The 14,034-nt window shown below is 43.0% G+C and overlaps 1 long non-coding RNA gene across 1 annotated transcript; it reads right to left on the reverse strand.

Moving 5' to 3' along the window:
- Positions 1 to 832: 832 nt before the first annotated feature.
- Positions 833 to 13,117, reverse strand: LOC129386767 (uncharacterized). The gene is made up of 3 exons (XR_008614071.1): positions 12,996 to 13,117; positions 4,725 to 4,836; positions 833 to 1,090 (listed from the first exon to the last, which is right to left on the reverse strand). It is a non-coding gene; the product is annotated as an uncharacterized lncRNA (long non-coding RNA).
- Between the last annotated feature and the right edge of the window lie 917 nt (positions 13,118 to 14,034).

Consider the following 14,034-nt stretch of genomic DNA (forward strand, 5'->3'; position numbering starts at 1 on the left):
TCGAATATGAAGATATACAAAAATAGAAAAGATGTTTCTAGTTGCGAAATTTTGTCTCAGGTAGCATGATCGCCCTTGACATTTTATGTGCAGACATTTATCGCGGCCATGGCTAGCATGTACCGAAGGATCTTTTCTCTATGTACTTCCAACGGTGTAGGCATCAGTATTGCAGACCATCTGACGTTGACTACAGACCATCTTCATGTGATCATCTATCACAGGAAATATTGTACTTGGTATATGAATGCAGCCTGGCCGCTACTTCTACCCAGGGTATGAAATTCTCTCGTACGACAAGGCGGTTGCTGTTGTCTGCTACCATACTTATCACCAGAAAGGACATCCCCATCATAGCTGTTGCCTGAGAGTAATCTACCCCAGGTGAACAAAAATATATGGCGGGCCTCCATTTGAACGTCTACGACAGCCGCTATGCCTTTTTCAAAAGCTCATCGCATCAGCCAGTCAATAGTGAGCGTCAAGAAGGAACGCACCCCGCCTTGCCCGACGCAGTAGGGCAAGTTTCAGTGAGACAGGAAAGTATAGATGTGTTTTGCTGGGCAGCGCTCACATCGCGCAATGGAATTTTAAATATTTGGCCGTGACCTATTTCTGATGAGTCAATGTGCTCCCCTATATCACTATAAACGCCTTCTAAAATTTTGTTAGGTCACGGGACTGATGCACAACTACAATTACGCCCACACACTTCACACATTAAATCGTAAAGAATGGGGCAAACATACGTGGTATCATTAAATACTAAAAAACAAACTGCATTAGCAATGTAAGGTTTAGGTGTACGCCAGTAATAGGAAGGGAACACTGATCGTGGAATGAAAAACTTATTTTATTCATAACACCCGATCCCGCTGACCTCTTATTACTCCTGCTACACTAACATAGATAATACTTCCGCCATATTCGGAGATCAGGGCACTTGAACTGGTTAAAACTGGCTTCAGCACAAGTGATATCCAGCTATTGTACTTGCTCGCAACTATTGCAACAGAAAGGGTAGTGTTGGGCTATTGCAGCCGGTCCAGGTGCTCCGGGGTGTGGGTTTTGTCCACCTCTATATGGGCACCTGCATTTGATCACGAAGCTTGCTATTTATAAAGGCAGTGAATGTATCAAACTGCTAGAATGATGCAACGACGCTAAATTATTAGACATCATTAAAAAAGTGTCAACCCCACCAAATCGAAGGTTAACTAGAAAAAGTGCCCAGAAACAGTATTTATCTTTGGATATATAAAAAATCTATGCGGTGATCTGTCAGGAGGGGCATACCAAAAGGTAGTGTTGTCACTATGCCTTAGCTTTATTTTTATATCTTCTTTTCGTCTTTTATTTTACGGCCAACAGTAATATTTTTCATTATGATTGTGGAAAATTTACGCAAAGTATTCACTTGGACAAATTTTGACCACTGCCTAGCCTTTGGGCGGAGAGCAAAACTAAAAGCCTCTTGGAAGAGTAACCGCAGTTGTCTAGAAGCTTTTTTTTATTTTAATTTTAGAGTGGTTCCTGTAGAGCGCCTAGAAGCACTCGCATATGCACGTTAGTGTTTACGGTTTCCAGGATGAACTAAATACTACATTGAAATTAAAGTTAAACCCAATGTAAGGAACGTACAGGTTATGCACAGAAGAAATTTTCAACCGTTAGGGTTAAACACCCGCAAATTAAGGTTACCAAACCTTCGATTGGTCGTTTGGAAACGTAAGATGAATCACCTAGTTTCTCAGCTGTGCATAGTGACCCAAAAGAATTGCCAATGTTGACTTGCTCTGGAACAATTGATGGGATAGTTATTCTTGAGACATCAGCGAACACTAAACACAAAAACTGCAACACAAACACGAGCACTCAGTTGGAGCTTAGCGTTCGTGCTGGTGTGATTTAGTGTTCGTCTAGTTATCAAAACTACGCTGTATTTAAAATGATCAAGGGATGTTATATTTAGAAATTTAGGGACTCATAATATTCATGGTCAGTACCGAAAGTGCAGCTGCATACGTACATGATGCGATTAGAAGAGGGATAGAGAACATGTATTTGTGCATTTCTTCCATGTGCTTTGCGAGGCGCCTCTATGATTTGGCTGGTCTCTGAGATATTGAAACAAAGCACATTGTTTATATATCGTAAAAACGGGAGAATATGTTGCTGACGGTAATATAAATGTGTGAAACTTGTGGAATGAAAACAGCCTTTGCACGAAATTACTTATAAGTACGTTCCGAAGCTTTATAAGAGCATATTACGAATCGCATAGTTTTTTTTAATTAATGGTACAATATGTAGACTGCGTATCTGAATTTCAATTATCGCCAATAAGTGTCGGCCTCTGTAAAATCTAGGTTCTTCAAAAGCTTGAAAGATTTGTGCAATCTTCTTCCACAATTACCTACTTTCTGCGAGGTAGACCTGCACAATAGCGAATTAATACGCGTTCAGAAGAATGATAAAGTTCAGCGTAATCTGTGGTAAACATTTAGTCCATTGGGTGTCACACCTGGCAGATCGCCGGGCGCATATAAAACTTGAAGCCATGGGACGGCTTGTTGCTTACAAAAAATATTCATTGACGCAGCTGCAGTCATTAATCGTTGCATATGTTTAAAAATGTTGTCAGCTCATGGTACTAGGTGGCCACTTTAAGGTTGGATAGATTTTCTTTACTGTTAGTGGATCTTCGCAGCTCGCTCGCTCGTGCGTTGCGACACCAATGCGGCTCGAAGCATCGAGGTACAGGTACTTTACCGGGTATATTTCGTCGAAGTATGCAAACTTATTCTATCACGATAGAGAAATGTCTAATGTGTCGAAAGCGACAGGATATGAGAGTTTGTAATGTTCAGTGTTGAGCTCCAATTGCACAAGCGTTTCAGCTTTTAAGCATTTGTACACAAAACGGAATCTGAGAATGAAAAGTTATGTTGTCAATAAACAACAATTGGCTTCCGTTTGTAAACAAAACTAATTTGTTTCATTGCTTGCATATTTTGTTTCTTTTTATTTTATTTGTTTACTGTAGAGCACAACATAAGAAAGGCGCCCAGCGTACACTTGCCTACCGTGCGCACGGCGAAAAACTTATTTGAACACTAGGCGATTAGGTGCCTGTAATGTTTTCTGGTCAAAGGGCTCATATGTATGATATAATTAGGGCCAATAGAAATAATTATAGATCTCTTGTTTGCGCCGTTTTTTTTTGTTCTTTCTTGAATCAAAGGGCTTCCGCAGAACTAGTTTCCCATAGAACGTTTGCATTTCGAGGATAAGAAGAGCCACAGAAAAATGTACACCGGCCAAGGGCTAAGTTCAAACGAACATACAATAACGACGCACAATTGTGCAAGGGAAAAATATAATGGAAAAAAAGCAGGAAGACAAGAAGGGGGAAGAAAAGAGCATGGCAATCACCGCACTACCGCTCGAGACGGGCAGGCATAAGACGCCCGAGCCCTAGTTCATATCAAAGAGGAATCGACGCCATGTTGACCAAGGTCACCTTGAAATATTGAAACATAATAAATCTGCCCCTTTCACTCACATTAAGACATCTTTGGCAGTGGCCCACCAAGTTGCCGAAATTTTCCCGATGGACACTGTTCGCGTATTTTCGAAGGCGAATTTTGAGGCGTTTAGCAGTGTGGTTACTGTATAATTTGCAATTTGATAACGCAGTTTAACATTAAACACCCATTACATACGGCCCATATGATTGCGATGTTGAAATTTTCATTATGCTATCATTCTGCTGATTACGTCTGTGAGTGCAGTAAAATCGAGTTTTAAGGTCTAAATGTAATGAATACCAAGGAGGTTGTTTCTGCCCTTGGTGAACTAAACGTGCTACCTTGTTTACATTGAGCTAATGCGCAGGTCATGCGCGCTCAGTAGACAGTATTTGAACTTCGGAGGGTAAGTAACATAGACGCAGTAATTTTGGAAAGTGCGTTTTCCTATGCGTTATTATGTGCTTTGCGAGTGGCGCAGAAGTTTTAGCGAGCTGTTCTGGGAGAATCACAAAAGCCACCAAGTCCCCAATTTCATATTGTAGGATGAGTATGGCTGATGGGAATGTAAGTTAAATGTGTATGGAGTTACGCGCAAGGTTTGTTAACAATTTTTAACCATGTGCTTGTAAGTGTTCACCCGCGACACTATATGCGAGTCACCTGAGGTCAACGTTTCAAAGTAGGTCGACGTGGGTCGCTTAATACAGGCAACTCAGATTCCTAATGCCCCAGCTACGTGGCTTCCCTTATCGATCAGTTGAGTATGCTTAGCGGGTTCAGCTGTTCGAGATTATTTACCGTAATTAATGTGGCGCCGTAAAAAAGAAAACTTATGTGGGCGTCCTAAGCGGCGGAGATAAGTGACCATCCTATTGCGAGCGACAGCAATCACTACCGTAGTGAGCAGCTCGGCGATGGCGTTTCTGACCTAGGTGGCCGTTGACGAAGGCAGTACTACTCGAAAATTTACGAGAATGAAAATCGGGAGTATGAACAGTTGCTTACTTTTGCGCTTTTGTGAAAGTTAGAGTGCCGTTTCTGTCCGGTTCAGTGTGAGTCATTGCATAAATTTTACTAACTAGGCGTAACGTGCGTAACTAGAGTGAGTGACGCCTATAAGTAAATAATGCTTGCATTATACGTTATTTAACACAACAGCGCACATATGCGCAACGAGCAAAGATTGCTTACCCTAGAACTGTCGTTCTTAATCCATCCCCTGAGCACGTAACTTGAACACAGGGCTTTCGCCAGCTCACAGTGGCACCCCTCTGAATACGTGTGCCAGCAAAGATGCAATCTCCTATAAAAAAGATCACGAGTACAGTTTTGTTGTCGCTCCAAGCCACAATAACTAAATAACAACATCATTCGTAGACATATAAATAATTATTTCATTTTCAACTAGTGAAACATAAGCTTTTCCGATAGCGCTTAAATTCTTTCTTGGTTTACTCTCTAGCGCGCAGAGAAATTTGAGATGGTTTCAGAAATGACTGACTGGTGATATCTCTACCTAGTTGCAAGAAAAACAAGAACAGAGCAGCCTCTCTAGGTAGCAATCTTTGGGGCAAATCTTTCTTGCGGAATTGGCAATGCCTTGTTCGGGCTGCACACAACATTATGTTATAGTCGTGCTCCTATTTTACAATAATTATATGCCACATGGGCTTCCAAAGAGGGTTTCGGTGGTCTAGAGGCAATGAGAAACCGCACACATAAACTAGATTTCTTCGTATGTTTTACTTGAACAAGTTCTTAACTTATACAGTACTCGGAGCTACGCAAGAGCGAAAGGTTGCCTTACGGAGTTTATTATTACAGATAGTACCTCGTTGTTGGCAGTGAACATTTGTGCACGGCACACAGAGCGGAAAAACAAAGCCTGCTAACACTGTCACCAATTAATAACTAATAATAAATTATGGGGTTTTACGTGCCAAAACCACTTTCTGATTATGAGGCACGCCGTAGTGGGGGACTCCGGAAATTTCGACCACCTGGGGTTCTTCAACGTGCACCTAAATCTAAGTACGCGGGTGTTTTCGCATTTCGCCCCATCGAAATGCGGCCGCCGTGGCCGGGATTCGATCCCGCGACCTCGTGCTCAGCAGCCTAACTCACCAATTAAGAGCATGCGATAAAAGGAAAACAGTTTCTGCGCCATGTGGAACACGCACAAGCGCGACGTAAAAGCGCAATAAACTACTAAATAGAGGTGAAACAACACTTTCTTTGTTTAGAAAACTATATGCAACATAAAGTGTCATAGGTGGCAATTTCAGAGATGCACATCATTTAAATTACACATAATTTTTGCTGCTCCTGTTACAGAGCTTATTTCTTTTTCTATCGGTCGTTATTACGTGTGAGCAGTAACTTGCATTGTCATGCTCTAAGTATGTGCGCAAAGAAATGAATTTTGCAGCTTATTCTGCTTTGACTAAGTGTGCGTGATGTTTGCGGGAGCTTTCCACGGACTTGAGTTTCATTTTTTCGGTACTGGTTGTGCAGTAGTTTGCAAACTCTTTTGAAATGTAATACTATACAAAAAATTTAATCTTAAATTTGATTATTAGCCCACTTTTGTGTTATGTCTGCTTTTGTGTTCAATAATTGGCAATCTTGCATTACCAAAGCATTATTATATGCTTAATGTTAGCAACCTCCATACAAATGTAAGCACAATATTTTCAAGTCGTAGTGACAGTGTGAAAGCCGGAATGGTTAAAACGCTGAGCGTAGAGTCTAACTCTTTTGCTGGCGGACTTTTTCTAAGAAAAACAAGCAACACTTAAAAACAAATGACAGCACGGAGCGCAACCGTCATTCGTCGAAATGTGATGTACAGTTAAATTGCCTGCGTACACTTCTTCTGTGGTGAAACCGGGTAATCGAAAACAGCAAAAAAAAAAAGCTGGTCAAATATTTTGAGGCTTAGCTGCTTAAAACCGTTGTCCTTAGTTAATTTTCCGCAGCAATGAAGAAATTCTCGTAATTGCAATACCAAAAGGAGCGTTACAGTGTCGTAAAAATTTTCTCCACATCTATAATTTGATTTTTCTGCGCGATCTCAATTTTTACTTATTCTAATAGTTATTCCAACCAGAAATTGTGGAGTCCTTTAAAATAAAGCTGCTAAAATTCGCCTTTATTCTAATTTCTTAACGTCGAATTTACGCGACTACCAACATAAGCATCAGGCAGTAACCAGGGGCGCTATAACGTAAGACTATTCCAAACTTTTCTATTCCTATTCTGCAATCAGCCGTCCGCGATTGGCCAACACTTTTTGGGCCACACCCACTTCACCTGTCTGTCACGCGACGTCACGAAACGCACGATAGCTCCCCATCTGATATGACGTGTACACACTGATTATGCGTGACTTGACCGAACCAAAGAAAAATTTTTATTTCTGATTCGACGCCTTTTCGCCACTAGCCCTCGGCTATTGGCCAAAAGCCTTCGGGCTGCACCCATTTCACGTGCCTCTCACGCGACGTAACGAAACCGCAAGAACTCACTGCGTTCAAGTGACGCGTACGCGTTAAACAAAACTCAATTTCCTTCTGAATCTCCGCAGACTGCCCCGTTCCGTAAGGAACAAAATATGCCGGCTGCCGATCACTCCGGCACTGGCTACTCGCCCCTGCCGAAGAGCATGGGTTTATTTGCCTGTAATAAAGCTTTTTGCGCGGCCGTGTAACGTTTGCGAGAACTTTCGGCACGTTTACAACCTCGTTCTGCCAACTGTTCTTTGCTGAGGATCCATTTTCGTGTCATTCCTAAGCTTCCGTTGCATGCCGCCGCGATTTTCGACGAGCCACTGCAAGCTAAGTAAGAGAAGGCGGACCAATCGCAGACGCTGGCACTACCCTCTTCATGCGGTTTTCGATATTCAGTGCAGTGGTTCGGCCACATCGAATCCCTCTCCACTTGAGCATGCTCCTCGCGTCTTGTGAGCCAATTAGATGAGAGAAGCCGCATAATGCAGGAAAAGTAATTCGTTTTTCAAGCAAACAAAAGTGACCTTCTATGAACGAGGGGAGCATTTGATTGGTTTGTTCAGACAACTCTGCCGGTGACCGCCCGATGCTTGTCTCAGCGGTTACGCAAATTCGACGGTAGGAGCGTGGAATAAAAACATATTGGAATACTTTTACGTTATGCGGCCATAGCAGACTTGTCTGGGAAGCCCAACCAAACGCGCTCCTCGCTTATAGGAGGTCACTTTTGCTCATTCTAAAAGCGAATAGCATTACCTATATTGCACATTTTTTTCTTATCTAATTGGCTGACACGGACGCTCAAGTGCAGAGGGTTTCAAAAAGGCCGAGCCAACACAATGAAAGTCGACAAGTGGGTAAGGAGGGTGGTGGCGATATCTGGAATTGGTTCGCTTTGACTTACTTAGCTTCTGGTGACTAGCCAAAAATCGTGACGGCGTGAAAGTTTAGAACTGCCGTTAAAATGGATGCTCACCAAAGAAGAGTTGGCAGAGCGATGTTGTACCCAAAGGGCTCGATAACGTTATACTGGCACGCAAAAAAATGCATAACACCCAAATAAATACATACTCCTCTGAAGCTATCAGTAGCCAGGGCTCCAGCAATCACCGTGCTTTCGGAACGAGGCGATCTCTGGCTATTCAGAAAAAAGTGCAGTTTTATCGGCATATAATGCATTTTTAACGCGCACACGTCACATTGACGCGGCGCGTTTTCGCGGTCTTGTGTGACGTCGCCTGACAGACAGGCAAAGTAGGCGTTTCCCAGAAACATTTGACCAATAGCAGAGGGCTAATGGAGAAAAAGACGTCCAATCAAAAATACCGCTGTTTCGTTCGGTCTAACGATGCATAATCAGTGTTCACATATAGCATATGTGACGCCGCGAGACAGAAAGGCGAAGTGGGGGTCGCAGTGCCTTGCAGTACCGAAGATACATGTATCTTAGATACTGTCTTACATATACTGTTCGGGTTTTTTATCTATATCTTGATACCTCTGGCAAGACGTATATCAGTGTCCGTATATTCGATCTTGTATCGCAACATGGCCGTGCGAAACTGTAAACGTTAACTGAATTCCGCTTCAGAAGCTGCTAATGGTGTCACTAAGCCACCTGAGTAAAACAAAGGCAGCGACATTCTTTTGTCTTTCCGCCAGAAACATCCGGCGAGGGCAGACGATATGGTCTGCGCGTCCCTATCGGTAGAGCAAATTAACGCGGCGGCGCTCGCGGCGGCTCGCCAAGAACAAGCACTCTAAAGTCTGCGCGCATGCCGACCTTTTGCTTTCTTTATTTCGTTTTGTTTTTTAGTTGCGTTGGTGCCTTCATTGAGTTTCATGCAAAAATTACTAGAAGGAACTCTGGTGCTAGTGTCTACGGGAGCTGCCATTGGGGTAGCTCAGCGAGCATGGGGATTTCGGAAAGTACTTGAGATTTGCCTAAACTTCGTCATTCAGGTTTCAAACGTCTTCGTGACTTCGTAAACTCGTAGTTTTCCTCGAAATTCTGTGTAATAAAATAACTAAAGAAACACTAAGGAAATTGCCCATCGCCTCGATTCGAACACAAGACTTCTAGTACGGAGACGTGATATCGAAACCATTACGCCATGGGTGCATGTACCCAGAAGAGCCATAGAACGCCCTTATGAATTTCTCGCGGGCAAGTCATTACATCTTGATGCGTTTCGATTTGGCCACCTGGACAGGCTGAACCGCGGCTATGAATAGTCAATGTGTGTTTTCACAGAGCCCTCTGTACTCTAAAAAGTATTGATTGCTCAAAAATTTAGGAAAATGAAGGCAGATAAAACAGAGTAAACGAAGTCGCAGGAACATATCAAGCTACAATTACGAAGACCAGACAATTCCATGTACTTCTCATCATTCCCAACATGGCTGAACCATCTCAGCGCTAGGGTTGCCTCTAGTAATTGTTTTAGGCTCGTGCCCACCGTTGTTGTGCGTATGCAAATGCGTGCGGCGTCTTTCGCGCGAAATCTGAGGCCGCTATTGGGGGTGAGCTTCACCACTACAAAAGCTGGCACCGGCATCGGCGTGACGTGGTATGAGGGATCACGTGGCTGCATCGGCTGCTTCAGAAGCGCCGAAGCGAGATGAAAACGAAAGTTTAAAGCAACACCTGTGCGGCGGTTCTGATAAAGTGGGGAGGTTTTTTCCACTTCGGGCGTGAGGTTGGCAATGCTTGAAGGCCCTACTACACGCAGTAGCTGCCTTTGAAGAAGTGCAAGATGGTAGGCTATACTGCTCGGTGCCGCAGTGCAGCAAGTACGCTACGGAGCCCGGTGCCAGTCTTCACACGTGGCCGCAAGACAAGAAGTTGCGTTAAGCTTGGATCGCGAAACTTAGAATCGGTGTGCAGCCATCGACTCCACCTCAGGTATGCAGCAAGCGTTTCCGAGAGGAAGATTTCTGCAACAACATTGTTGCTGCGAAGTTCACCGATTAGCAGAAAGTCCCTAGTTACAACGAAATTGTCTTTGAATAGGTTGGACAGCGTCCAGGCAACAAAGTTAGCTTGTGTACTGTCAAACATTCATATGTTGTCACCGAAAGCTCACAGCATGGTGTGAAAGCTCACGGCATGGTGCGAAAGCGCACTGGCAGCGAAGGCGAAACATTGTTCGCGGACATGCATGCACGCGGCCAGTCGGTCACTGCGAACCCGCGTGATCACTGCATTGAGGCTGCATTCTGTTATGCTTTATTTGTTTACACCGGCAGCCCACTGTAAGAACATATTTCATATACTTTGGTTTCAGTGACTGCCCACCTTTCAAGAAAGAAACCGCCTCGGGCGAATCAATCGCGGCGACCACGCGCAGTGGGCGTTCCCTGTGCGTATTCAGTAAAGAGATGGCGTCTGTAAACCATTCTGTGGTTTCTCTTTGACCAAGATTATTATTTTGACAGTAAAAATCTTTTGTCCTTTCGAGAGCACTCGCCGCAGTGTCAACGAGGGCTCGCGTGTGGTATTTCTATTGAACGCCGACAGCCAAACATATGAGGAGCGCGCCGCATTATCCCTGATACTACGCAAGCGAGGCGCTCCCGACAGATGGCGACTGCGTAAGTACTCGCCGCCATAGTGTCATTATAAAAGTTTACCTTGCGTGGTGCTTTGTTAAGAAGTCTGAAAAATTCCGGCAAGGGGTTGACTTGGATCTAGTGGCTGTCACACATCTACTATTTGAAGGATCTAGTGCATGTAAATTTGGATGTTGTGAACCAAGCCCTTGATGTCACTGTTTGCGGGGCACTTGTGCATAAGGCACCACTTCGTGTACGTGATTATTGCTCGCAAGCACCAAACTCAGTGTTTTCTACTATATTACAGGGAATGTTTTTGAGCTGCACAAGTTTTCTCGTGGACGAAAAATGGAAAATGGATTGCACGGAAGTGAATATATCGCTAACGACGCTTTACACCAGCACCTATGTAGAGTACAAGAAGTCATTGCAGGTTTATATGCTTTCTGTATACAGCATGCGCCACAAAAAAACATGTCGCTGCCAGCCTTATTGCTGCTGTACACCTGTGTTCTGGGATCTGGAATTGCGTCATGCGTAATACGTTAACGGACAAGGGAAAACTCCACCGCGGTATCTGCGTCATCGTGAAGGGGATTCTTATTCACGTGCTTGTAATTAGATGACGACGTGCTCACTCGTCGGCAAGCAAAACAGTAACTTCCATCGATTACAAAACAGACAAGCGAAAACCATTCAAAGCGTAGCGTATCATCAGCTTTCGGGTTAAGCAGCAAAAGCAACTCCAATAAGTTATTTAGGAGTGAAAATATTATACTTCAAGCAAAAAAAGCAAAAAATTGAGATACTTTAACAGAAATTTCATTAAGATGAAGCAAGGTTGATCGCAGTTAAGAAATTCGCAAGCAAACATTCTTGTGCGTACACGTTTGCTGCTACATTATCTAGATCTATAATAAGAAATTTGCAAGTGTGTCCAAGTATCTTAAGATACAAATGAAAAATATTGTGTCCGATACAGCAATTGCGGTAGTATCTTGCATCTGTATCTCAAAAACTTGTTGCCCGAGTATCTTGAATGTTGTCATGATACAACTACAAAGTTAATTTCCTAGGCCTTAGCCCGAAAATGTTTGATCTAACTGTGGAGGGCTGATTGCAGAACGGGAGTAGAAAGATTTTGAATATATTTACGCTGTAGCGCCCATGGACTTTACAAATTTCATGAGAAACATGCTTGAGTGTGCACACAGAACATGAATTTTACATTTTTGCATGTATTAAAGAAATTGTAAGCAATAAATAATAATGTTATGGTTCTTTAAAGCCATTGAACCAGCTATGTGACAAGCAATTTATTACAGTTTCTTTAATTCATTCTAACAGCAGCACTATCGAATATTTCTAAGAACATGCACATTTCAAGGCGAATTTTTAAGCGCACCTGATGACAGAATGTCTTTTCTAGAAGGTAACCTCCCATTGAAACTTAAATACTGTATTGTAAACAGGGAGCAGCTGTACACCAGTGCTAACATAAAATAGTCACATTGTGGTACCAGCCGAGAATGCACTTTATACTGCAGGATACAGAAGTGAACACGTGCATTAGGCATATCGGAATGCTTTCGGGTGAAGGGCGTCGCTCAATTGTTTGGCAAACAGACGAATATTGGTGCGTTTACTTACAAATTTATGTTACAATTAGATGCACTCTGCATTAAATTGAATCAATACATACCTTCTGTATCAAATTGAATCCATCGAGGTTTAATATATAATATTTTGCTGAGTTCATTTCAATTCGTCCCAGAATACAGGGAGGCTAATTACACGGTACGCTGTCTACCCTAAAAACGATACCAGCTTAAGAACGCTTTATTTGGCTGGTATTAGCAAACCAGCTGGTGGTACGACGTTGCTACCATATGCTCTGCAAAGCTACTTAGTTCAAATGGCGACCTTTAGTCTCCATATTATTTTTTTACTTGCAGAAAAAAAAAATATTTCGTGTTTACATGGTATCTGAAGCTGGCAGCTTTTAGCGTATTCTTCTCCGTGTTTTCTAGTTTGCACCATTAGAACATCACTTTGCAAGTTCTATTTATCAATGTTTACATGCATTCTCTTGGTATTACAGTTTACACTTCTAGCTTTTCTGTCAAATAAGTTCCATGGAAGCTCGAAAGGGGGAGAAAATTTCCTGAAAGGGAAACAAATTTTAATCCACCCAGCTCAGGCACTAAGCTACAAAAGTGAACCCACATAGGTGTCTCAGAAACGAAGCTTCGGTGCTTAAAGGAAATTGTTTCAAGAAAGAGGACAAATTTTTCTTCCCCTGCGAAGCTTTGTTTCAAAGAAACATTCATACGTTTCTTTTTATATTTGTGCTGCATTAGGGTAAACCACTCTTTTTTCCCCTTTCATTGTCACTTACTTCCGTCGTCATTCCTTGCAATACAGTCCTGAGGATTAGGTGCAACAAGTGCGACCTCCATGGTTAGCAGAATCACCAAAGCTGAGGTCTTCAGTGTAAAGAAGCACATCCCGATGGGTTGAGCACCTGTTGAGAAGCCAGTCACAGATTTTGTACATTGAGCAGTGTTACACCAAAAAAGAAGTCAAGTATGCATAGATTCCTGAACATTACGCGTACCTATGCGCAGCAGAAACATTGTTAACACTCTACATAAGGATACTCGTTCGATTATACGTACTCTCTCGAATGATGTGGCATCAGGTCAGCAAGAGCACAGATTGCCAACCAGACGAAATGCGTGAAGACATATGCTGTTAATTCATTTAGCTTTTCTGATTATATATATATGTTTGCATGTGTAATATATATGTTTGCATGTGTATGGGCGTACAGCTATTAGTATAGCCGATTGGAGCCACAAATTATGCTTTCTCGCTAACTTGTCGGCGTGCCCGGGGACAAGCTAACCAGAAGATGCTTTTTCTCAAAGTTGTCGTAATTAGCTTTAGCGCCTAAGACGATTGCTGGTGTGAGCAACAAAACATTCAACGTCCTGGTTCTGTAGGACAAGGACGGTGCCAGCAATGATACCTGCGTGGTTATGTACCTCGGTGTGAGCGTCCTGATTGAGTTGAACAAGGGCGGGTAACTTATGGAAGTGCTGCTGCTAACTCGGTGAGAGCTGCCTCATGCGCGTCAGTGCAGTTCGAAAGCGCATCATTTTTTTTCAGTGGTTCGGTGATTCGGGATCAACAAGAAATGAAGCGGGGACCGCATGCACACAGGCCGAGCAAGCGTCGTATTGCTTTCTTGGCACGAGGAACAGGAAAAGCAACGATTGCTGAACCTAATTTTCGGGGTTATCCCGAAAGCCGTTGTCCTGCACGGTTTACCTGCGAAATTGTAACACTTAGCTACCAAAGTGAAACATTACTGGATTTAGCAAGAGGTTAGCTGAGCTGAGCGTTTCAAGCACCGTGTGTAGACGATAAATGTG

Source organism: Dermacentor andersoni, chromosome 8 (assembly GCF_023375885.2).
Source record: "Dermacentor andersoni chromosome 8, qqDerAnde1_hic_scaffold, whole genome shotgun sequence".
Classification (NCBI taxonomy): Eukaryota; Metazoa; Arthropoda; class Arachnida; order Ixodida; family Ixodidae; genus Dermacentor; species Dermacentor andersoni.